The sequence below is a fragment of the Heterocephalus glaber genome, unplaced genomic scaffold (assembly GCF_053883595.1).
Source record: "Heterocephalus glaber isolate CG9 unplaced genomic scaffold, H.glaber_assembly_v1.0 deba00001773, whole genome shotgun sequence".
In the NCBI taxonomy this organism is placed as follows: Eukaryota; Metazoa; Chordata; class Mammalia; order Rodentia; family Bathyergidae; genus Heterocephalus; species Heterocephalus glaber.
In genome coordinates, this window is record NW_028258463.1 from 11,751,407 (window position 1) to 11,774,173 (window position 22,767).

The 22,767-nt window shown below is 59.2% G+C and overlaps 1 long non-coding RNA gene across 1 annotated transcript in view; it reads right to left on the minus strand.

Moving 5' to 3' along the window:
* Positions 1–362: 362 nt before the first annotated feature.
* Positions 363–22,767, minus strand: part of LOC147821074 (uncharacterized) — a 113,610-nt gene continuing 91,205 nt past the window's right edge. The window contains exon 5 of the long non-coding RNA XR_015447771.1: positions 363–395. This is a non-coding gene — a long non-coding RNA (uncharacterized LOC147821074). The remainder of the gene's footprint in view (positions 396–22,767) is intronic.

A 22,767-nucleotide genomic window follows, 5' to 3' on the forward strand; every position in this document is an offset into this window, starting at 1 on the left:
TGTACCATGATTTTGTCTTTATTTTTTGTGTTTCTGGAGATTAAACCCAGGACCCCACCATATGGTGAAATTTTATTAGTTTATTTGTTTATGTTTTTTTGAGGCAGTTCTCACTATGTAGCCCAGGCTGGCCTCAAACTCCAGGTGATCCTCCTGCCTCAGCCTCCCAAGACCTGAGAGGACAGGCATGTGCTACCGCACCCTGCTGAAGATTTTAATTTGCCTTTGGTTCTCTGTTTTTCTCTCTGCCCTTCTAGTGAAGACATGTGTTTTCCTTGCCCACAGCTGCACCTGCAGAGTTGAAAGCAGAAACTGTAGGATTCACATTTTATATCGCATTTTGCTTAAAACGAGGCTACACTGCCAGGGATTTAGCTCAGTGGTTTCACCGCCTGCTGTGGAAGCGTAAGGACCCAAGTTCGAACCCCAGTACCAAAAAAAAAAAAAACCAACAACAAAAAAAATGAGGCTGCAGGGCTGGGATTTAGCTCAGTGGTTTCGCTGCCTGCTACGCAAGCGTAAGGACCCGAGTTCGAGCCCCGGTACCCCCCTCCCCAAAAATGAGGCTGCAAATGCTGTGAAGTGTTTGCCTGTTTACCTGGCAGGCAGGACATCCACAAGGCATGAAACTGAAGTCTTGGGGCCGCACCAGGGGCCCCATTTGGAGGTAGAGCAGCCGACACCCCAGAAGGGAAAGGCCTCTGGCTGGACACCCAGTGCCGGCACCGAGCCATGCTTTGTGAGTGCTCGGCAGGGAAGGGACGGGGGGTGGGGGTGGGGTGGGGTGGGGGTGGGGGTGTCCGGCCCAGCTTCACCTTCCTGTTTACTTGGCAGGTGGGTGTGGGTGGGAGCACGGTGGGTTTTTGTTTTTATTTATTTTGTTTTCTGAGATGGGGTCTTGAGATGGGGTCTTGCGATGCAGCGGAGGCTGGCCTCAAACCCACAGCGATCCTCCTGCTTCAGCCTCCCGGGTGCTGGGCCTGGCAGTAACGCTTCATAACTCAGGTTTGAGGCCCCACAGGTGACCCAGGGTGGAGTGTGTACATGAGGTGGGGAGGCCACATAGGAGGAGCTGCTCCCTGCCCAGGCTGCAGGATCCTGCACCGCCCTTTGCTGGTCTCCACTGTCCCTGCCAAGGTCTGGACCGCAGTGGGTGGCAGCGGGGAGGCTGCTGTGTGGCCCTGCGGAGGGAGGAGCCACGGCGGCTGGGGGTGGCCCAGCCCTCCGTGGGGCTTCAGAGCCCGACTCTGACCTGTGCTGCAGCCCAGGGCTCAGAGAGGGTCAGTGATTGCTGTGGGCACACAGCGGGCAGCTCTGTCCTGTGTTCGTGGGCCTTGGCCAGAGAACGGGAGTCTGGGCCAGGCAGTGTGGCTGGGCCAGAGGCAAACACTGGTCAAAAACAACAGCTGTCGGGAGCAATGCTACATAATTTTAGGGGAAACTCATTTGGTTAGTTTAGTTCTCCTGCCTACAAGCCCAGCTATGGAATTCCGAGACATAATTGCATTTTGGCCTCTGGTCACAACTCAGACCTCAATGATCCGGTGATGCTGTGTTTCTCCACGACAAGAAACATCCTGGGAGCTGAAAACATCCTGGGAGGAACAAACATCTACTCAGTTCTTCCTTGTTCTTGGATTGTTACATCTTATTTACGCAGGATGTACTGAGCTCTCTGCAAGTCATTTGTTACATTTGTTTCTCCCGGTGCAGTAAACTGGGCGCTTTTGTCTTTGCTGCCCAGAGCAGCGCTGATCAGACCCAAAGCTCAGCTTCTTCCCAGTCTCATTTTTCTATCTTTCCTGTAATTTGCCTTGTGCTGCTGTGCCTCATAGGAGACTAGGACTTACTGCAGAGGTTCTGTTCCCTACAGACAGCCGCTTCCAAGCGCCCACAGAGACTGGGCAGAGTGTTACCAGGGTTCTCCCATCTGCCCAGAGCCAGAGAGGCAAGGAGCAGCCAGTCCACAGACCCCCAAACAGCAGGGACAGTGCCTGGGGCACCCAGACAGGGCTCCGAGATGGGAGATACGGTATCCTGGCGTGGGGAGCCTCTTGACCCCCCAGTCCGCTGGCCGGGCTCAACCCTGCTCCCCGAAGCCCCCGGCCAGGTGCCCAGCCCGCATTCCGACTTCTGAGAAAGCTGCTTCCCATCAAATCCTGCCAGCTGAAGACCCCTCTTAGGTTTGCCTGCCAATTCCGTTTTATAATCTCCACTTGGGGAGGGAGGCGGTGTAGGCTCTTTGTCTGCAGGAAGGAAGCAATTAAATTATTAGCACTTTGAGAAATTAAATGACATAACTTATGGTGGAACAAGTTTAGCAAAAGAAAAAAAGGAAAGAAGAAGCCTTGTAATGTGAGAAAACAATTAAAAAGAATTATATAAGGCTGGGCCCACTCCTTTATTGCAATAGAGTGAGCAGTTCATTGATTATCACCCTGCTATAGTGCAGGAAGCTGAGCCCAGGCGTCCTGAGGGGAGGGACGGGAGGAGGAGGAGGAGCTCTGCTGTCTGCCTGGCTCCAGCTCGGGCCAGAAGGAAGGGCTGTTCCCTCAGCCTGCCCACTTCATCCCTAGGAGCTGGCCCCTGGAAGGCAGCCCCACAAGGGGACCAGGGTGCTCCGTCTCTGCAGCATCACAGTCCCTGGGGTCTCCCACGGAGAGGAGAGAGGTAAAATACTCCAAGAAGCACCAGGCCTGTCAGCCCAGCACTCTGGGAGGCTGAGGCAGGAGGATCTCAGGTTCAAGCCCAGCCTGAGCAACCTAGCAATGTAGCAAGATCCTGTCCCAAAGTAAAAGGTAAATGAGGGGCCAACGATTTAGCTCAGTGGTGCCACCAGCTGCCTGCCAAGCGCAAGGTCCTGAGTTTGATCCCTGTTAGCAAAAAAAAAAAAAAGTAAATGGAGATGTAGCTCAGTGTGAAGGACCTGGGGTCAGTCCTCAGTACTAGAAGGAAAGAAAGAAAGAGAGAACGACAGAAGCAAAGAAGACTGGATGTTCATAGAGCTACAGGGACAGATCTCAAAGCCCTAGCGCCTCACAGAAGAGCAGGGAGCCGCTGCTGCCCACGCTGGGAGGACTCTCCTAGCCGGTTAAGGGAGAGCAGCAAGAGGCGGGCAGGGCGCCAGTGTGATGCCGGGGATGAAGTTCAGGTACAAAGTGGACCGGCGGGGGCAGAGGCCGGGACGGGCCCCTTCGGGGACAGACGGGGAGAGGTGCAGGGCCCAGTGAGGTGCTGGGGCAGCTCTCCCGCCCTTCTGTCTCAGTATCTCTCTGTCTCTCTCTCTGTCTCTGTCTCTGTCTCTGGGGGGTGACCACACAGGTGCACAGCTGTCCCTCAGGGTTGCTTCCAGGGGCTCCGAGGCCACCGAAGACCATGGCTGCTCGAGCCCCTGTGTCACACAGCGCAGTGCAGACCCCGGGCTCATCCTCTCCAGGGCCCACGGTACACAGTGCAGGGCACATGACACACACACCACTCGGGGAGAAGGAAGCTCAGGACAGACACAGCTCTGCAGTTTCACTCCGAGGCATCTCAGTCTGTGGGTGTGGAGCCCATGTGTCCCCAAGGCCGGCTCTGTCCATGTGCACAGCGCTGTGTGTGGTACGGAGGCCTGGGCACCCCTTGCTGTGTCACGTTACCCTGCAGTAGGGGAGCGAAGAGGGAATGTGATGTGGTGAGAACAAGTAGGAAACAGTACGATATATGACACGGTGCCATTTTCATAAATAAAAAAACCCACTTGCAAAGGAAACAGCTACCCATTCTCAAGAGCTCAGGAAACAGCATCACACAGAAATGGGGTGTGGGGGTAGAAAGGAGCTGGCTGGCTGGGTAACTGGATGGATGAGTGAATGGGTGAATAAACAAATGGATGGATGCATGAGTGGGTGAATGATGGCTTGAGGATGGATGGGTGGATGGATGGGTGGATGGACAGATGGATGAAACCAGGAACAGGACTCTTCATGAACCACCATGGTACCAGGCCATAACTGCCAAGCATGGCTAATGCAACCTCTGCTTCAGAAACGAAGGCTGGAGTTAATCACATCATCAGGTCTTTGGGCTGGGTGTGTGTGGGGACAGTGTGGTCTGAGGGAGGAGGAGAGATTCAACCCCGTTTGTAAAATGTCTGCAGTTTGTAGTGCGGTACATGCATGATGCCTTAGAGGCCCTGCAGGGGTGCAGCCCCCTGGCAGGGGACCCGAGCCCCTGCCTCCCCTGTCCCCATGATTAAGAGTGCGCAGTGGGAAGGTTAGCACAGCGTCAGAGCTGGGTTGACACACGTGGGCTGCAAGCGTATTTTAGGCTTTGGGCCACCAGGTCCCTGTCGCAGTCACTCCAGAAGCAGCCAGAGACATAAATGCACGATCGGGGCTGTGTTCCAAGGCAGTTTTACTTATGGATGCTGACGTTTGGATTTCATCTAATTGTCATGTGTCATGAAGTGTTATTCTTTTGATTTCTTTCAAACCACAGAGGAATGTATGAGGGATTCTGAGCCTGTAAGCCGTGTGCAAACAGTGGGGCTGGAGCTCCTTGGCCCAGACCGGGTGACAGACAAGGCCAGGGCAGCACAGGGGGCAGAGGGGTGCCCAGGGGGCTCGGCTGCTGTCACTGTCACCATGAGGCAGGGCGTCCTGGGGACTCAGCGCCGGGAATGGGTGGTCGTCATGGAAGAGTCGGTGCCATGGCCCCTCCCAGGGCCCGCCTGGCTGAGGGAAGCCTGGTCTTGCCCGTCCGAGGGCGGCATGGCCGTGGACAGGCGCCCTCGGCCGCTGTGGTATCTGTTGTCCAGCTCGACAGACGCCCCCTCCAGGCGGGTCCCCCGTTTTCTCTTCTCCAGTGCACGGAGGCACCGGTGTGAACTTCTGGGTCCGCGGGCAGGAAGCTCAAAGCTGGCAGGGGCTGCAGCCCCCAGGAGAGGGGCGGCTCTGTGCCCACATCGGGGCAGATGTTCCAGTCCAAGAGATCCCACAGGCATGCACACGGGGCCCAGGCTCTGTCCCCAGCTCCAGACAAAACAGAAACCGAAAGAGAAGCCAAGGCAGCTCCAGCATGCTGGCCCAGACAGGCCACGGCTCTCATGTGCAGCAGCAGGGACAGTGGTGGGCTCGTGGAGGACCCAGCTTCAGGGCAGGAGGTGGAGCTGCTGTCCCCCAGCCTTGTCCCCTGGGGGACAGTGAGGACCCCACTGCCGGCCAGGCTGCTGCCACCACGCGCTCTCGCCTCAGAGTGGCAGGCGCTGTGCTTCCCAGGACAGAGGGTGTGTGAGGACGTGGGACTGTCAGCGTGTGCGTGCCGGGGACCCCTGCAGTCAGGTTCCAGTTGCCTGCCCACTGTGCGACGAAGGCCTGAGAAACAAACACACTGAGACACAGAAGAGCTAGGGGAGAAACCGGGGCCAGGACCACCAGTGCTGTGCAACCGACAGAGGCGCTGGCCAGTCCCGGGCACTGACTTTTATTGGCAGTCAATCGGGGTAAAGGCGATGTGTGGTTTCCATGGAAATTAATGTAAACAAGGCTCAGAAAGGACAAGACAAAGCATTCTCGAATTAGGAACAGAACAGACAGAATACATGATTGTAATTAGAACACTGTCCTTCTAGTCTGAAGGTTTTAGTTGTGGGAATGGAATCTGGGTGCGAGTTACTCTGACCTGGGCACGCAGGCTTCGGGTGGACTCACTTCTGTAAACAAGCCAGCTCTGCATGTGTGGGTGTGCGGGGGCACGTGTGAACATGTACCATGTGTGAGGTGTGTGTGCAAGTGTGTATGACTGTGTGTGAGGGTGAGAACCAGAAAACAGGGCTCAGAAACTTTCCTCTCCCTGGAATTTGGATGTGGGACTTTTCAGGGCCTATGGAGCCCACGGTGTCGGGTGCTGCATGTAGCATGTCATGGAGCGTGTTTCATGGAACATGTTGCATGGAGCTTGGAGCAGCTGCCTGCTCACAATTGCTGCTTTCCTGTCTTCCCAGGCACCTGTAGCCGCCAGGGGCTGTGCCTGTTGAGGGCTTCACCCCAAAGGAGTGGCTGTGCAGGCTGGGCTTGGAGGGAGCAGCCCATTGGCCCTGCTGTCCAAGTCCTGGCCCAGTGACCCTGAGGCTCCTCCCCCCTTGGCCCTGGGAGGATCCCTGCGTGCAGACTGGGTGCAGCAGGGGCCCTGCCTGGCTCCCCCAGTTCTCTGCCGGCAGCCAGGTCCTCAAGGACGGAGACCACGACATTCCATCTGGGAATGCCCAGGTCCTTGGCAGAGTGGCTCCTCCCTCCTTCTCTCTCTCTCTCTCTCTGAGACAGGGTCTCAATAGTTCTGCGACCATCCCTCCTCAGCCTCCAGAGTCTCTGAACACTTCTCCTGACCCCTGGGAGCCTCAGGCCTGCTTTCCGCTTGCCTCGGGATCTCCCCACACCCCTGGGTCTGGTCCCCAGACAGTGGGGACAATTGTCACCCCCCTTCTCACCTCCAGCCGTGCATATCCGGTGGATCAGAGTCCCGAGAGTTTGGCCCTGTGAGTTGCAAAGTAGGCGCTTAGTAGGTGCTACGGGAATGGAGACTTTCTGGATTTGCTTCTACCATTACTGAAGCTCCCTGACATCCGTTCTTCCAGTTTTCTTTATTTTTTTGGTGGTCCTGGGAGTGAAATTCAGGCTTTTGCTGCCACCAAGCTACGTCCCCACCCTTTTTATTTTTTATTTTGAGACAGAATCTGGCTATGGTGCCCAGGCTGGCCTCAAACTCGTGATCCTCCCGCCTCAGCCTCCTGAGTAGCTGGGGTGATAGCACGTGCCAGCATGTCCGGCTGCTTTTTCTTAATGAACTTTCCCGATGTGGCAGAGAAGTCCCCAGCAAGCCCCCACCTCAGTGCCCCAACTCTGTCCCCCCGCCCGTAAGTCAGCAGTACGGTGGGGAACAAAGGAGCCGAGCAGGAGCCTCCAGCAGGAGCCCGGAGTCAGCCCCTCTCCAGACCCGCCAATAAAACCCAATCGATGCGGCCCCTTTTATGTTAGTTGTATCAGTGACCCAGAAAATAACTCCCCACTGAAAAGGAAATGACAGTCAATAAAAGGGGCCGTCAATGGGAAAGACCTATTAGAGAGAGTGTGTGTTGGAGCCCAGGCGGTAGTTAAGGGAGACCCTGGCGGGGCCAGAGCCGCTGGCCGGGAGCTGCGTTCACCCTCCGAGGCCCAGCCCCATCCCGTCCGATGGGGCGCAGCTGCACTGTCTCCCCGCTTGACTTTCCACCTGGCTCTCGGGGTGCACTGCCTCTCCCCCACAATGGGGCGCCCGGGGCTCTCCCCCGGCCCTGCCCAGAGGTGGCAGGAAAAGCCTGGTGCTCCCTGGCCTCCTGCCTGTCCCAGGCCTCCTGCCACCGGAGCCTCGGCACCTGTCCTCTGTCATCACCACCGCTGTCGCTTTACTGTTGGCGCCTCGGGCGGGCTAGCGTGGTCAGTCGGAGGGTTCGGGCCTCGGTTGTTGGAAGGCAGCATTGGTGGCTTTGAAGCCCACACAGGGCCTTTCCAGGCCCACATCAGGGTGTCCCTGCCGCAAGAGCCTGAAGGCTCAGGAGTCTGACGAGGGCCTGGAGGAGCAACTGCGACTCATGGGTCCTCCTCCCGGACGTATGGACAGGGCTCGGAGTGGCGAAACTTGGGGGGACTGAAGGGTGTGCAAGTCTTGTCGGGGAGGCCACAGGAGCTTTGCAAAACAGCTTCCTCCTTCCCGCACACTAGGGTCCCCAGACAGGAGCCAGCCACCCCGAACTGCTCCCCACTGCAGCCCTCCCCGGCTCGGACCAGGCCGTGTCCCCCAAGCGGTGACCGTGGACAAAACACCGAGACACGGAACCGGGCTCCGGCCCCTCTGAATCACGGCTCACGGCTTCCTTCTGGGGCTTTGGACCTTTGGAACGCGCCTCAGGGCCCCAGGTGGCAAAGCCCAGACCCTGCGGTTCTACCCTGGGAGACCCTGGCTGTGCCCCTCCACCCTGTGGCCACTGTCGACTTAGCAGGCTGTGAGGATAGAGCTCCACCCAGCTGAGAAACCGAGGCACGGCTGAGCTGGGCCTGCTCCCTGGCTAGGGCCCTGTCCAGCTCTCTGACCCTCAGTCTCCTGTCCAAGAAACCAGGCCCCATGCTCTCCCCTGCAGGGCTGTTGTCAGGATCAGACAGGACGCTGCACATGGAGACCGCACGTCCACCCCGGCGACTGGCACCGCAGGACCTTGGACAGGGCAGTCCTTCAGCAGGGCCTTTTAATTCCCTCATTAATATTTTGGTACTAGAAATCGAACCCAGGACTGCTCTACCACTGAGCTGCATCCCCAGACCTTTGTAGTTCTTTTTTTGTTTTTTGTTTTTTGAGGGAAGTCGGCCTTTGGAGTTCAGGCTGGCCCTCAACTCACCATGTAGCCCAGGCACTGGGCTCACAGGTGTGTGCCACCACGCTCTTTAGTTTTTATTTTGTGACAGGGTCTCTAAATTGCCCAGTCTGGCCTCAAATGTTCGCTCCTCCTCCCTCACTCAGCCTCCCAACTAGCTGGGATTCCAGGTGTGCGCCACCATGCTCAGGACAGGGTCTTATTTGTGAAAATAGTGTCCCATGTTATAAGCTGTAGGTTATTTGTTGAAGAATAAATAGCCAGGTATGGTAGTGCATGCCCCTAATTCCCAGCACTCTGGGTGGCTGAGGCAGGAGAATCCCAAGTTTGAGCCCAGGCTGGGCAATTTAGCAGGAACAAAATGCGGAAAGGGGAGGCGGAGTCGGGTGGGCCATAAGACAGCTCAGCGTGAAGGCCCTGGGCTCCATCCCAGCCCCACAACGCTTCGGTTCTGTGCGCTGGGGGGCGCCTACGCGCCAGGCCTTCGGGGCGGTAGTTGCGTGTTGCTGGCACCAGGTGGCGGTGTCGGCGAGGCCCTGGGAAGACCCACTTCCAGCCCAGGACGCGCGGGACCACAGTCCGGAGCCCGAGAGGGCAAGCGCCGCGCGTGGTCACACAGGGAGCCTCTGTCCTTGGCCGGTGGGTGGGGCCGGCGCCCTGCCCAGGGTCTGCGTCTCCCCCGGCCGGGGCGGTGGGGGAGCCGGGCTCGGTGGGGAAGCGAAGCAGCCGGGCCCTGCCCCCCTCCCGCCCAGCTCCGGTGGAAACGCGGTTGAGTTTGAGACGTCTCCATTAAGTCCCGTACTTGAGGCGGATGTCGTTACCGCGCGTCCCCGAGGACGATTACGGCGCTATTAGGCGGCCGCAGACTTCCTAGGCCCCGGCCACTCCGGGCAGGAAAACCGAGACAGGAAGGTGGGGCGGGGCCGACGCTCGGGTCACCGGGTCACGGGGTCCCCGCCGCAGCCCCTCGGTGCTCCTGTGCGTAGCCGGCCCCTGGCCGAGGCTGGGCAGTCCGCGCCCCACACGTGCGGACAGGGCGCCCGGGCTGGGGCCTGCGGAGACACAGACACGCACGCGCACACACTGCATGCACACGCACCGACCTGCACACACCCACGAGCAATGCGCACGCGTACACGCGCGCGGGATCCCCGCAGCCTCATGGGGTCAGGAGCCGCGTGGTGAGCGGCTGACACTGGTGTGGGCCAAAGAGGGGGAGCAGAGAGCCGCCTCGGGCTGCCCGCCGGCCGGAAGGGGTCCGCGGGCAGCAGGCGGCCGCTGTGCGGTACAGGCCGGCCGGGTCCCCAGGGCCCTCCGCTCCCTGCGTGACCGCCGAGGTGAGGACCGGCACCCAGCTGTGTCCTCAGCCGGATGCGCACGGAGGGGCAGCTCCGTCTCCCACGCCCGCGGGTGGCAGGGCCTGACCCCCCCAAGGGTGGGCGCCACCGTCTGGACCCCGAGGACCAAGGGGGCTGCCGCTGTGGGCATGGGTACCACCACCCGGTGACCGCGGCAGGTCTGTCCTCCAGTCCCTGCCGCTGTCGTGCAGAAGAGTCGCTTGTCTCCCTCACGGAGGGGACCATATGTTTGGGGGGGGCTCTGCACCCCAGCAGGGCCTCCTGGGAGTGAGTGCTGAACCCTGCGTGTTCCCTGCCCCCCCCCGCACGTCCCCCCCCCCCCCCCCCGCCGGCGGCTTTGCCCACTGCCTGGGCCCCGCACCGCACTTCCTGGTGACCTGGAATCCCAGCCTCAGTCTGGATCTGAGAGGCTCACACCTGCCTGGGACCCCACCACCACCCCAGGGAGCAAATCATCGACTTACAGCGCTTAGGGGTGGAGGGTGGAATGGGGCCAGGAACCAGCAGCAGCCACGATTTTTTTTTTTTTTTTTTTTTTTTTTTTTGGTACCGGGGATTGAACTCGGGTCCTTGCACTTGCACAGCAGGTGGCGAAACCACTGAGCTAAATCTTTGGCCCTAGCAGCCATGATTTTTAAAACTAAACTTTTTGTTGTTTTTTTGAGCTAGGGTTTCAACTGTGGAGCCCAGGGTGACCTTGAACTTGCAGGAATCCTCCTGCCTCAGCCTCCTGAGTGCTGGGATGACAGGCATGGGCCACCACCCCTGGAATTTTTAAAATTAAACTTTCGATTTTAGAATAATCTTACATATACAGAAAAGTTGCAACGGTAATACATATACGCTTTACTTAGTCTCCCTTCTCGTTACAAACTTACACAACCAAGGTAGCTCTGTAAAACTAGAACTTTATATAACTAACTAAACTCCCATCTGTGTTTGGGAGTTTTCTCATTAAAATTCTGTTTCTCTTCCAGAATTGAATCCTAGAGACCACCCTGTATTTAGCACACAGTATTGTAAAGATGTGGTTATGTTTAAGATTCATGGGTAAGAGCTAGTGATGCACTTCTATAATCCCAGCACTCAGGAGGCTGAGGCAGGAAAATGGCAAGTTCGAGCCCAGCCTGGGCAATTTAATGACTTAGCGAGACCCTGTGCCAAATGAAAAATCAAAAAAGGGTCGGGGACGCAGCTCAGTGCTAAAGCTCTGTGTTCAGTTTCCAGTACCAACAAAGAAAAACAAGAAGAAAGGGGAAAAGCTCTTAGTGGATGGCTGCTACCTCCAGAACCCCGAGTGGCGATTTGGAGCCCTGTCACCATGTCAGCTGGGAGCTGGCTAAGAGGGTCCCTGCCTCCTGGCGCTGCACACGCGTGGCCACTGGCCCAAGCACCCAGTCACTCTGGCCTGCAGGAGGTGCTGGCTGCAGCGCCATGGTGGCCCTGTCAAGTCCCCACGTGGTGTCCAGACTGGAGCAGGGGTAACCCCTGGGCCTGGAGGGAATTTGCAAACCCCACTCTTTCCCCTGAAGGTCTCATCATTTTAGTCTGCATAGTGTAGGGGCGGCAGAAGGGTGAACCGGGAACAGCGCACATCCTGTCACAGGCAGGGAGCCGGAGCCGTGTGCAAAGTGAGAGACACCGACAGGCTGGACGGTGGCGGCCTCAGTGGCATTTTGGCTGGAGAAAGAAGTAGGGGCCTAGCCAGGCCTGGTGGCACACGCCTGTCGTCCTGGTACTCGGGAGGCTGAGGCAGGAGGACCTTGGCAAGTTGGGGCCGGCCTGGGCTCCTCAGTGCAACCCTGTCCGGCTTTGTGTGGTTCTCTTCAAACTAGGCTAGTAGCTCTGGTACTTGATGGAGCTTCTTTGGAGATCAGATAATTAAAATGTATCTAACTTGTGCTCTCCACTCCTCGTGGGCTGGTTCCAGTGGGGTCCAGGCTGTGACCCCAGACCCGTGTCCCAGCGGCCCCTGGGCTGAGCTCCTTCCTGGATCTCCATGCTGGGCCAGTCACAGCTTCCTGTGTGCGGTTTGTGCTCCGCCTCTGTGGATTCTGGATGAACAGGCTTCAGGGCCAAGGGTGAACCCCGAGGTGAGCCCCAGGGGATCCTCATCTTACCTCACTGCTCTGTCGTTCCTTTCTTCTCCATCCAAAATCCTGCTCAAGCTGGGCACAGGGACACAGACCTGTAACCCCAGCTACTCAGGAGGCTGAGGCAGGAGGATCTCCGTGAGTTTGAGGCCAGCCTGGGCTATAGCATGAGTTCAAGTTTAGGCTGGGTTACATAGTGGGGGGCTGTCTAAAACAACCACAACCAAAACCCTAAACGAAACAGAGCCAGACTGGCTTTTAGAGCGGCCCACTCTCTGATGAGCTGTCAATCCATGAACAGATGAATCCAGGTCACTGCTCCAAGTCCCCTGGTCCCTTTCTGCTCCGGGCCACGCCCTCTGCAGCAGGGGCTGCACCGGACCTGGAGCAGCCCCGCCTGCCCTGTGAGCACATGCTGGCCATTTGGTGTCCTGCCACCCTCTGCCCTGACCGCCTCTCCCTCGGTCCATCTGCACAGCCACCCACATCTGTAGCCGGTCATCACCTTGACCCCAGATCCGTGCCCTCCTCCTCTGGTGACTGCTAAGCATCCCCAGCATCTCCTCGCCTTTGGGGCGACCCCTCTCCACATGGCTGCTAGTGACTGTTCCTAAAGTCAGACTGAACAGCCAGGCCTGGTGGTGCACAGCTGTGACCTCAGCACTCTGGAGGCTGAAGCAGGAGGATCACTGGGAGTTTGAGGCCAGCCTGGGCTACATAGTGAGACCTTGTCTCAAAAACAAACAACAAAAGACACTGTGTGAAGGTATTCCGAGTCTTGGCCTCTGAGTTGGGGCAAACCCCTCACTGGGTCTCAGAGCCTGGAGACTCCAGGGCCCACTGGGCAGGGCTGCCCTGGGCTCCGTTTCTGACCCGGCATCGGCCCTGGGCTCAGAAATGCCACCCTTGATGTCTGATCAGCTCCACAGCCATCTGATGTTTCATCTCTGGGCTGCCTCAGCTCCAGTGCCAACCCCGCCTCCCCTGAAGAATGTTCTTTGTCTCTCTGCTTGCCCCTCCTGTTGGTGCTCTCTGTTCACCGCAGATCCCCGGGGCCCCGCAGTGAGCTCCCCATCCCCACACCCCGTGCCAGGCTGGCAAGACAGGTGCTGAGGAGGAGGGGAGGGAGGGCAGGCTGGGGGGGGTATCCGTTCTCACCGGTGCCCCGAGTGGGCTTTGGGCGACAAGGGGCGCAGCCTGGCCACACCAGGGCTCCATCTTCTCATCTCAGAGTCCCGGCCCCTCTGCTGCCCGGGCGGGGCTCTGATGCTGTCCCGAGGACCTGTTGGGAGCTGCTGGAGCAGAAACTGTCTCCTTTCTCATGGTACTGGACACTGAACCCAGGGCCTTTGCACTGAGCTGTATCTCCCCCGCCCAGCCTTAGTTCTTTTTTTTTTTTTTTTTTTGGTACCAGGGATCGAACTTGGGACCTTGTGCTTGCGAAGCAGGCAGTGGAACCACTGAGCTAAATCCCTGGCCAGGCCCTTCTTTTTTGAGACAGGGTCTCCCTATGTAGCCCAGGCTGACCCCGAACTCTCAGCGACCAGGATCAGCTTGCTCTCAGCCTCCAGATGCTGGGGTTCCAGACTTGCGCCACCGCGCCCAGCGCCTCGCTGCTTCCTTCGGCCCTGCGTCATCGTCTTGTTTCCTCCTCTGGGATTGGCCACCCAGCAGGATTCTGAGCAGAGCCTCGTCCCTGGGCTTGGTCACAGCTCAGAGCAGCAGGCTGTGGGGTTCCGGACTTGGGGTGCCCCAGCCCCAGGGAGCACAAGGCCCCAAGCCCCCGAGGGGGAGCCGGGCCTTTCTGACGGAGGAAATGAAAACTAACTGAATTCACACGGAACCTGACTTCTGGAGTGCGCTGGGCGTCCGCTTAGGCAACACCCGAGGGGCAGAGGCGCCGCCCCTCCCTGGTCCCCGAGAGCTCGGCCGCCTGGGGCTGGCGCTGGGCCGGGGCGGGGCCGCCTCCGGGAAGGCAGCAGCGAGGGCCGGGCCGAGGATCCGGACGCCAACGCCGCCCCTGTCCGCGCGGTCACCGTCGCAGCCGCCGAGGACGCCGAGCTGGCGCGAGTGACCCGGGCGCGTGGGGCCGCGCATTCCTCGGGGCTTCCGTCACCGGCGCCGCTCAGCCACAACACATGAGCTCAGCGCCCGGCCGCCCTCCAGCGCCCGCCTCCCCTTCGGCCTCCACAGCCCGGGTGTCTGAGCTGCGCCCCCGTATGGGCTCTGCGCTGGCCCTGCCCCCGGGGAGCCCAGATCATCCGAGGCTCCAGGCAGGGGCAGCACCCCTCTCTTCGGGGCTCCCGGTTCCCCAACTCTGGGGCGTGGACACTCCTGGAGGGAGGCTCAGCCCGGGCCGCTGGGGTTGGGCCCAAGGCGCCCTCCCACAGAGACAGCGTCTGGCAGCACTGCCCAGGCCGGCCTTGAACTTGCCATCCTCCTGCCTCGGCCTCCCAGTGCCCTGGGATCACAGGTGTGCGCCCCCACGGCTGGCTTCCACTCTCAGCCTCCGAATCCCAGGTCTGGGGCAGGGGCTGCCAGCTTGATTCTCCGAGGTCCCAGAGGGGAGGCCCCACAGCCCTGCACCCGCATCTCCCAGGGCCTGGCAGGGGCCCAGCTGCTCCATGTGCGGAGCGGGTGCAGAGGTGCCTGGGGTGACAGGTCCTGGGGACCGGCCCTGCCCTGCCTGCCCTCCCACTCCAGCCTCGGGCGTCACCCTGTGGCTGCCCTGCAGTGCACTTGGGGCTGCAGCTGTCACCCCAGCCACCCCAGGACCCTTTGGCCATCGTCCCTGGAGACGGAGGTCCCCGTGGCTGTGTCAATTTGTCCCCTAAAAGCCTGACGCCCACCCTTGCCCAGAGCCGCTCTGCTCTCGTCCTGGATTGGAGGTCGACCCGGGCAAGTCGCTGGTTGTCAGCGAGGCTGTTTCTTCTGTGGAATGGGGTCAGCAGCTGCCCTTGCAGCGCTGTGCTGAGGAATAAAGAGGGTGACACAGCCAGGCTTCAGGCCCAGGCTGGGATGCAGCCTCCCGTCGAACCAGGGCTTCAGAAAAGGATTTCAAAGCCAGGCATGGTGGTGCACATCTGTCATTCTGCCACTCAGAAGGCTGAGGCAGGAGGATCGCCATGAGTTTGAGGCCAACCTGGGTTACATATCGAGACCCTGTCTCAAAACACCAAAGGGGAAAGAGAGAAGAAAAAGGCTTCGCACTCTGTCCCGCGGGTTCCTGGCGTGGCCTGCTTTCCTAGCCCGCGGTGGTGTCCGGGCAGGAGGGAGCTGGGGAGCAGCTGTTTCACCCCCTCCGAGCTCAGCTCAAGAAAGGATCAGAGCTGAGCCAGCTGGGGCCAGCGATGGCTCAGGCCCGCCCCGGCTGTGGGGGGGTTCTTGGGCTCCAGGTGGGGTGCACAGGTTCAGCCCCCAAGCTTTGGGGCGAAGTGCAGTTTTCACCTTTTCCCGGAGCAGCATGGCAGACTTGGAGCTTGGAGTCCATGGGCCTCAGTTTCCCTGTCTGCAAAGTGAGTAGGGCAGCCAGATCTGGGGTACCCCTAAGGTGTTAGGGACCCCCAGGGCTGTTCCAGGAGTCGAGGGCCAAGTTTCCCTGTTTATGCCCCCGAGGATGCTGGCTGGGACAGTGCACAACCGGAGCTCCAGTGCTTGGCTGCCCCTCCACCTGGTGCCTGGACCTCCCCCACTGCCCTCCCTCCAACCATCTGCGGTCTGATGAAAGCTGCCAGTCCCCGCCCTGGGAAAACACAGAGGAAAAAAATGTCTGCAGATTACGGGTCCCTTATCTGGGATGCTGGAACCAGGTTTTTGGGGATTTTTTTTCCAATTTCAAAATATTCGTGCACAGTAGGAGATGAGGTGGGGCGAATCCAGGCCAGAACAGGAATTCATCTGCTTCCTGTGTGCCTTGTGCATATAGCCTGAAAGGAGTTTTTGTTTTATTTCTTTGGGTTCTGGGATCAAACCAGGGCCTCATCCACCCGGGGCCCTTTTGAGAGAAGTTGTATAGGCTGGCCTCGAATTTGAGATCCTCCTGCCTCAGCCTCCAGAGTGGCCAGGGTAGAGGTGTGTGCTGCTGCGCCTGGCATGAGGTAACTTTATATAATATTTTAAGTAATCCTGCATGAAACACAGTGTCCTGGTGTGGAAGTTCCCTCCTTGCTGCTCCAACAGTTTGGGGTCTGGGGCGATGTAGTCACGTGGATGGCTGATGCTTTGGGGAAGAATCTGACTTCAGTTTGGGAACGTGGCTGGTGGGCGGGGCCACAGGGAGCATAGGTGGGAGGAGCCCGGAGCCCCGCGGGCGGCCGCATGCCGCGGTCCTGAGGGTGCCTGTGGCGCGGAATGAGGGAGTCCGGCAGCCCCCCGAGGGCGCCGCAAGCGTCTCCTCCCTAGGGCTGTCGGCCCCCAGTGAAAGCCCCGCCCCCTGGACGGCGATGACGTCAGCCTTGGCCGCCGCCGCTGCCTGCCTGTCCGCCTTTCAGCCACCCGGGATTTATTGCCACCTGCTTTTCTGGGATCTGGCAGCAGCAGAGAGCTGGAGAAAGGGTTTTGAATCTGTCCCAAGGAAATAATTCAGAAGAAGAAAAGCACCACAGGCGAGGAGGTGTCTGGTGCGGTGGTCCCACCAGTCAGAGGGGCCTGGGGCTCTCGTACTGGGGTAGCCACGCGTGCACACTTCTCCCTGTCCCCCGCAAGTGCCCCGTGGCCAGGGTGGGCTCCTGGCCCACGTCTGTGTCGTGAATGAGGGAAGGAGCGAGACTTTATGGCAAGTCTCCCCCCTTCCTCCCCTTCTCCGGTGCTGGGTTCGAATGCAGAGCCCTCTACCACTGAGTTCCCTCCCCAGCCCTCTTTATTTTTCATTTTTCAACCCAATCTCACTAAGTCGCTAAGTTACTTAGGCTGGGCTCAAACTTGGGATCCTCCTGCCTCAGCCTACCCAGTAGCTGAGAACACAGCCGTGCACCACCATGATTTTCAGGGCAAGGCCTCTAAACAGAGCTCTTCTGACCACAGTGCTGGGATGAAATGTCACAACCTGATTTGTCACTTGCCTTACAGAGCTTGCTAAAAACGCTTCTCCCTCTCTCTTTTTTTCTCTTTGATGGTGCTGGGGTCAAACCCAGGCCCTTTCACACGATGAGCTGGGCCAGGGCCCTCTAGACTTCGGTTACCTGATCACTGGCTTCCTCCGGGCCAGCAGTCCCAGCTATGTGCCAGCTGTGCCCATCAAGCATCCCCAGAGCCGTAACATGGGTGTCACTTTGCAGTTGGGGAGGCCCAGGCTCAGCGTGCTGGGTGTGCGGTCTGCAATGACCCAGGCCCCACTGCCCCTGCAGGAGCATGGGACTCCCCTCCTCTGCTCCACCTCTCCCTTTGGTCTGGACCCCGAGGACCTGGTCTTCTAGGAGTGCTAGAAGGGACAAGGAGGAGGGTTTGTCATGTTTTGTTGTTTGCAGTCCCAGCCTTTTAAAATTTATTTTGTATTTTGAGACAGGGTCTTGCTAAGTCACTAAGTTGCCCAGGGTGGGCTCAAACCTGCGATCCTCCTCCCTCAGCCTCCCAGAATGCTGGGATGACAGGGGTGCCTGGCTCATTCTAAGGTATAAACATGGTCCGTGTTTTCCACTGGAGGCCAACGCCAGGCATCAGGCACAGCGCTCCTGCCTTCCCTAACCCCGAGGCTGTGTCATGTGACCTCCTCCCCGTTAACACACGAGTGTGGTCGTGACACGAAGGCCACACGTCACAGCCACACGTTCTTTCCAGACTCGTCCCCTTTGCTCCCAGGCAGCCCTGGTGAGGGAAGGGCTCTCCATCCAAGCACTGGGAGAGAGCCATGCTTGGAAGCCTGGCCACCGACGTGGGTCCACAGTGTGCCACTCACAGATGGTGTCAGGCAGGGACCCCGCTTCCCTGGCAAACACCAGCCCCCGGGTGCAGAACCCCACAGGGCCTCCCTCCGTCCTGTGCAGGGAGTTGTTTTCCCAGAAGAGCCGGGCAGAACCCTGCATCTGGAGCCCCCTTCGGCCACCGACAGGGCAGCTGTCAACTGTCCTTGCCGGCCCCAGGGCACTGGGCTCTCCCCATGCTCCGCCTCTTGGTTCTTCCTCTCTCTGTTCCATTTTCTGCAAACCTTGAACACCTGAACATTTTGAAACACCTTCAAGAATATCTCAAATCCATGCACCTCTCCACTGCTGCGAGGCAGCCAGCAGCCCCGGTGCTGCTGTCTTTTGTCTGTCTGCCCCCTTCAGGGCCACGGCCTCAGTTTAGAATTCTCTCTCTGACTGCTCATTTGTGATCTGCTTTCCAAGCTGGAAGAAAGGGGAGGCGTGTGTTTCTCTGGCCATTTCTTTGTAGCCCAAAGCAAACCAAATACTTAATAGGTCGTGGATGGCTGGATGGGGAAATTTAAATTAGTGATGTCACCAGGCTTTGCAGCTCCAGGAGCCCCTGCTGGACATGGGGACCATGTCAGGGCTGGCTAGATGGCACCATGCAGCCCAGGCCTCCAGAGACCTCCAGGTCTGGGGGCCATGTCCTGAAAGGGGGGACCCCACCCTGCAGCCCATGGGAACACGCTCTGGCCGCAGCACCGAGGCTCTCTGATCCCCCCAACATCTGGACCCCATCTGAGGCCCAGAGAAGCCTCAGCCCTCTGACCAGGGTCTGCTGGACCACCAGCCTCCGAAGCCACCTGATAAGAGGCCAGACGCTGACACCACCTGGGTGACATCAGGGCTGGTGACATCTGACTGAGTGGAGAGATGTGACCTAGCCATGCCTCGCCCAGGCCTGCACAAGGGTGTTGCCCTCCCCATGCATTTCCTCAGCGGAGCTATGGGCGCAGGACCAGGCTGTCCCAGGGGCAGACCATGCAATCTGCACTCCGGACTTGGCCTGTTCCAGAACCCAGGGAGGGTGCTGCCTTCAAGCGGGGTGCCTGCTGGCTGGGGACAGTCGCTGGCTTCCCCTAGCACCCCATGGGTTCTGTGTTCTGGGAATGGGGGGCCCAGGCTCCGCAGAGCCCTGTGTGGTGAAGGTGGTCTCCACAGCTGTGCACTGCACTCCACTCCTGGCCGGCTGCAGAGGACACTTCTGTTTGTGTTTCTGGAGATGATTTAAACCCAGTTTTCCAGGAATGTGGATCCCACCTGAGCCCTGAGCCAGGGTGGGGAGCATGAGGCTGGGGCTGAGCTGTCTGGGGAACGGAGGGCCCGGGTCCTTTGCCTTGCTGTCTCTGTACTTGGAGGGGAAACCCCACCCTGCCGCCCTCCTCCCTGGCTCCCTGCACACAGGCGTGCACATGCGCACACACAATGCACACACTCCTGTATCCAGGACAGAGTGCTCTGCTCCTGCAGGAGGCTGGAACCCGCGGCTGGAAGGAGGGGCCAGGCCCATCCACCCGCTATGGTTCGCTGTGCGAATTAGTGGCCCCAATGTCCTACCTGGGCTGTTTGTGGCCACAGAGCGGAATCTTGCTGGGCCTGGAGCATCTGTGATGAAAGTTCCGACAGCGCATGCCCACACCACGGGGCAGCTTTGGGAGGCTCTGGGGCCAGCAACAGAGGGGCTCAGAGGAGGCTGAGTCGGATTTGTTTTCCGAGAACTCCATCCCCCCCGCCCTGTGACCGCATGTGGCCTTCATGCACGGTTGACAGCTCTGTGGCTGCAAAATCAATCTTGCTCCGCGGGGACACTGGCTCCTGACCCCGTGGCCCCTGGTGCAGCAGCTCTCTCCGCAGATGTCCCCGGCAGGGAGTCGGGCGGAGCCTGGCCCCTGCCCAGCAGCTCCTGTCCTGGGGAGCCTGGCTGTCACAGTCACTGTCCCCCACTGCCCACCGCCCCTGTGCCGTCTTCCCGCAGAGGACAAGTGGCCTGGCGCGGACAGGAGGACAGTTCCTGTGGCCTGGGCCAGGGGTGGCAGGGCCAAGGGGGGTTGGGATTGAGCTCCTCAGAGCCTCGAGGCTGGGGCCCGGCTCAGGGCTCATCTCTTCCTATGGAGGATTTGTGGCCCTCCTGGGGTTCAGGCACAGGACGCAGCGCCTTCATCCCCTAATCCCCTCTGTATCCCCGGTGCCAGCAGAGGACACAAAGCCCCTCTTTGTTGGGCCCCGGGGCAGGGGAGGAGTCAGGGTGCGCTCCTGACCGAGCTCCATCTGGCCTGTCTCGGTGAAGTATGGAGAGGGCCTTCTTCCGAGGTGGGCACTGCCCACCCCGCCCAGGGCTGAGGATCCAGGAGGACCCAGCTGCGGTCCTGGCCCTCCCAGTGCCTGGGGAGCCCGCAGCTGCCCCTGGAGTGCACCCATGTGTGGGTGTGGAGCCGCGTGGGGACGTGTGTGGGGCCGAGGTACACGTGTGCCCTGGGACCAGTGCGTTTCGCATCTGCCTCTGCCCAGGCAGCCACTTCCCGGGGCTCCAGAAGTTGTGGGGAGCTGTGTGGCGGGGCGGGGAGGCTGTGACCTGTGCCCCCCGCAACCCAGGGCCTGAGAAGCCAGCCGAGGAGGAAAGGACTCCAGGCCCTGCTGAGCCATCTGTCCTGGGGGAGGAGGAAGTGGGAGGGTCCCTGCCCCCCTGCCCTCCGCCTCTGAGGCCAGCCTCCAGACACATCTGGGCCGCAGCTGCTGCGCCATCCTGGCCTCTCAGGCCTCTCTGAAGGACAGGAAGGCAGAGCCCGGCGAGCTCTCTGGACCCCCTCGGCTCCTCCCCAGGCTGGGGTCACGGAGGTTGGACTCGGTTTCCCCAACTGTGACCCAGGGCCAAGAGCAAGGGCGGGCATGCTCAGAGACAAGAAGGTGCACAAAAGTTCAGGAGAGAGCTGGCCGGAGGGTGGGGAGGCGGGACGCACCAGCAAGCCCTGCCAGGTGACGGGAAGGGAACGATGCTGTTTGCTGTGTTTTTTCTGGTACGGGGGATTGAACTCAGGACCTTGCACTTGCCAGGCAGGCGCAGCGCCACTGAGCTGCATCCTCAGCCCCAGCTGTTTTGGTTTTTTGAGACAGGGTCTCAATAAACAGTCCAGGCTGGCTTTGAACTCACTATGAATCTCAGGCTGGCCTCGAACTGGGGTGACCCTCCTGCCTCAGCCTCCTGAGTGCTGGGATCACAGGCAGGGAAGAGTTTTAAGAACACCTCTGTGTGCAACATTGATAGAACCTTGGGGCTCATCTCTGCCAGCTTTGACCCAGGGGAAACTGAGGCCCAGAGCGAAGAGAGCAGATCATGGTTATGCTAGGCATCTGCCAGGGAGGGGTGGACTGGTGACAGCCTGGCCTGGACTCGGTGTCCTCACCACCCTTGGGATCTGCAGGGGAAGCCTCGGCCGCTGCTCCCTATCTGTCTAGACGGCCTGGCCGGAACTGCGCTCCGGCCGGCTCAGGAAGTCTGTGGCAGGGCCCTGCAGGACGAGCTGTGACCCCGCAGAAGCTGCTGACGTTGCCGGAGACATGACACAGACCATTCCCCCATAATCGCCGCCTGCAGACCTTCCCAACCCTCTCCTGGGAGGCCCTGCCGTCGTCCTTGAGTGCGGAGTGATGCGATGTCTCTGGCGGCCCAGCCTATGCAGAACCAGCCCAGCTGATGTAAGGCGCAAGGCAGAGAGGCCGACGGCTCTGGAGCGGGATGCGCCCGTCAGGTGGGGAGAGCCCGGTGCTGGCCGAGTGTCCAGAGGTTAATTCTCAACAGATGGGCGCGCTTTCCCCTTTCCCCCTCTGTTCCCGGGGATCTACTCAGCTCCTCCCACACCCACCAGGCCCTGCCGGGGGCTCAGGCTGCAGGCTGTGGGCTGAGGCAGGCAGGGCTGGGCGTGTCAGGAAGGCAGGCCGTCTACACTGCAAGGTGCCTGCCAGCCCTGTCTTCACCCTGCTGCCAGCTTTGTGTCTCTAGCCACAGGCACCACAGGACCGACCCCTCCTTTTTTCTTATTCTTTCCTCCAACCCAGAGCAGAGCCAGGTGAGGTGAGACACACCTGTCAACCCAGAACTCAGGAGGCCAAGGCAGGAGGATCTCGGAGAGTTCAAGGCCAGACCCTGTCTCAAAAAAATGTATAAATGAATAAAAATAAAAGGGGGTTAAGAGACATAATGAACAGGGAGTTCTGTGTAATTTCTGGGTTTTTCTTTGATGGAGTTGAAATTCATTTCAGACACAGTGCACTCTTTTAGGGTGAATCATCCCGTGGCACTGCGTGTGCTCACAGTGTTGGGCCCTCATCACCTCCCTGGCTTCAAACTTTCCATCAAGCCGGATGTCCCAGGCCCTTGCCCGAGCTCCTCCCTCCTCCCACCTCATGGGTTCCCCAACTGCTTTTTATCTGCAGGATTCTCCGGTTCTGGATCTGCCCCCTAAAGGAATATCAGATAGGTGACTTCAGTGTGGAGATTCCCTCTGGGCAGGTTTCCAGGGTCCTTCCTCTGCAGTGTAAATTAGTTCTTCATCCCATCCTCAGGGCACGTAATATTCCACTGTCTTTATCCACCACAGCCTGTCCATCCACTCAGTGGGTCTGGGCTGTTCCTGTGTCCTGTCCATCATGAATAATGGAGCCATACACATTCCTGTGCAGACTTCGGTGTGGACATATGTTTTCACTTTTCTTGGGGATGGACTTAGAAATGGATCACTGCATCATAAATAATTCTATGTTTAACTTTTTTTTTTTTTTTTGGTACCAGGGATCGAACTCAGGTCCTTGCGCTTGCACAGCAGGCGGCGAAACCACTGAGCTAAATCCCCGGCCTTCTATGTTTAACTTTTAAAAGAATCAACCAGCTGTTTTCCAAAGCAGTGGCCCCACTTTTCATCCCTTTGGCAACGTGCGAGGGCCCTGTTCTCTGCTCCGTGTCCTCTCCTTCCCTTTTCTGTCGTGGTTACGCCCATCTCCGTGGATGCAAGACACCATCTCAGAGTGGTTTC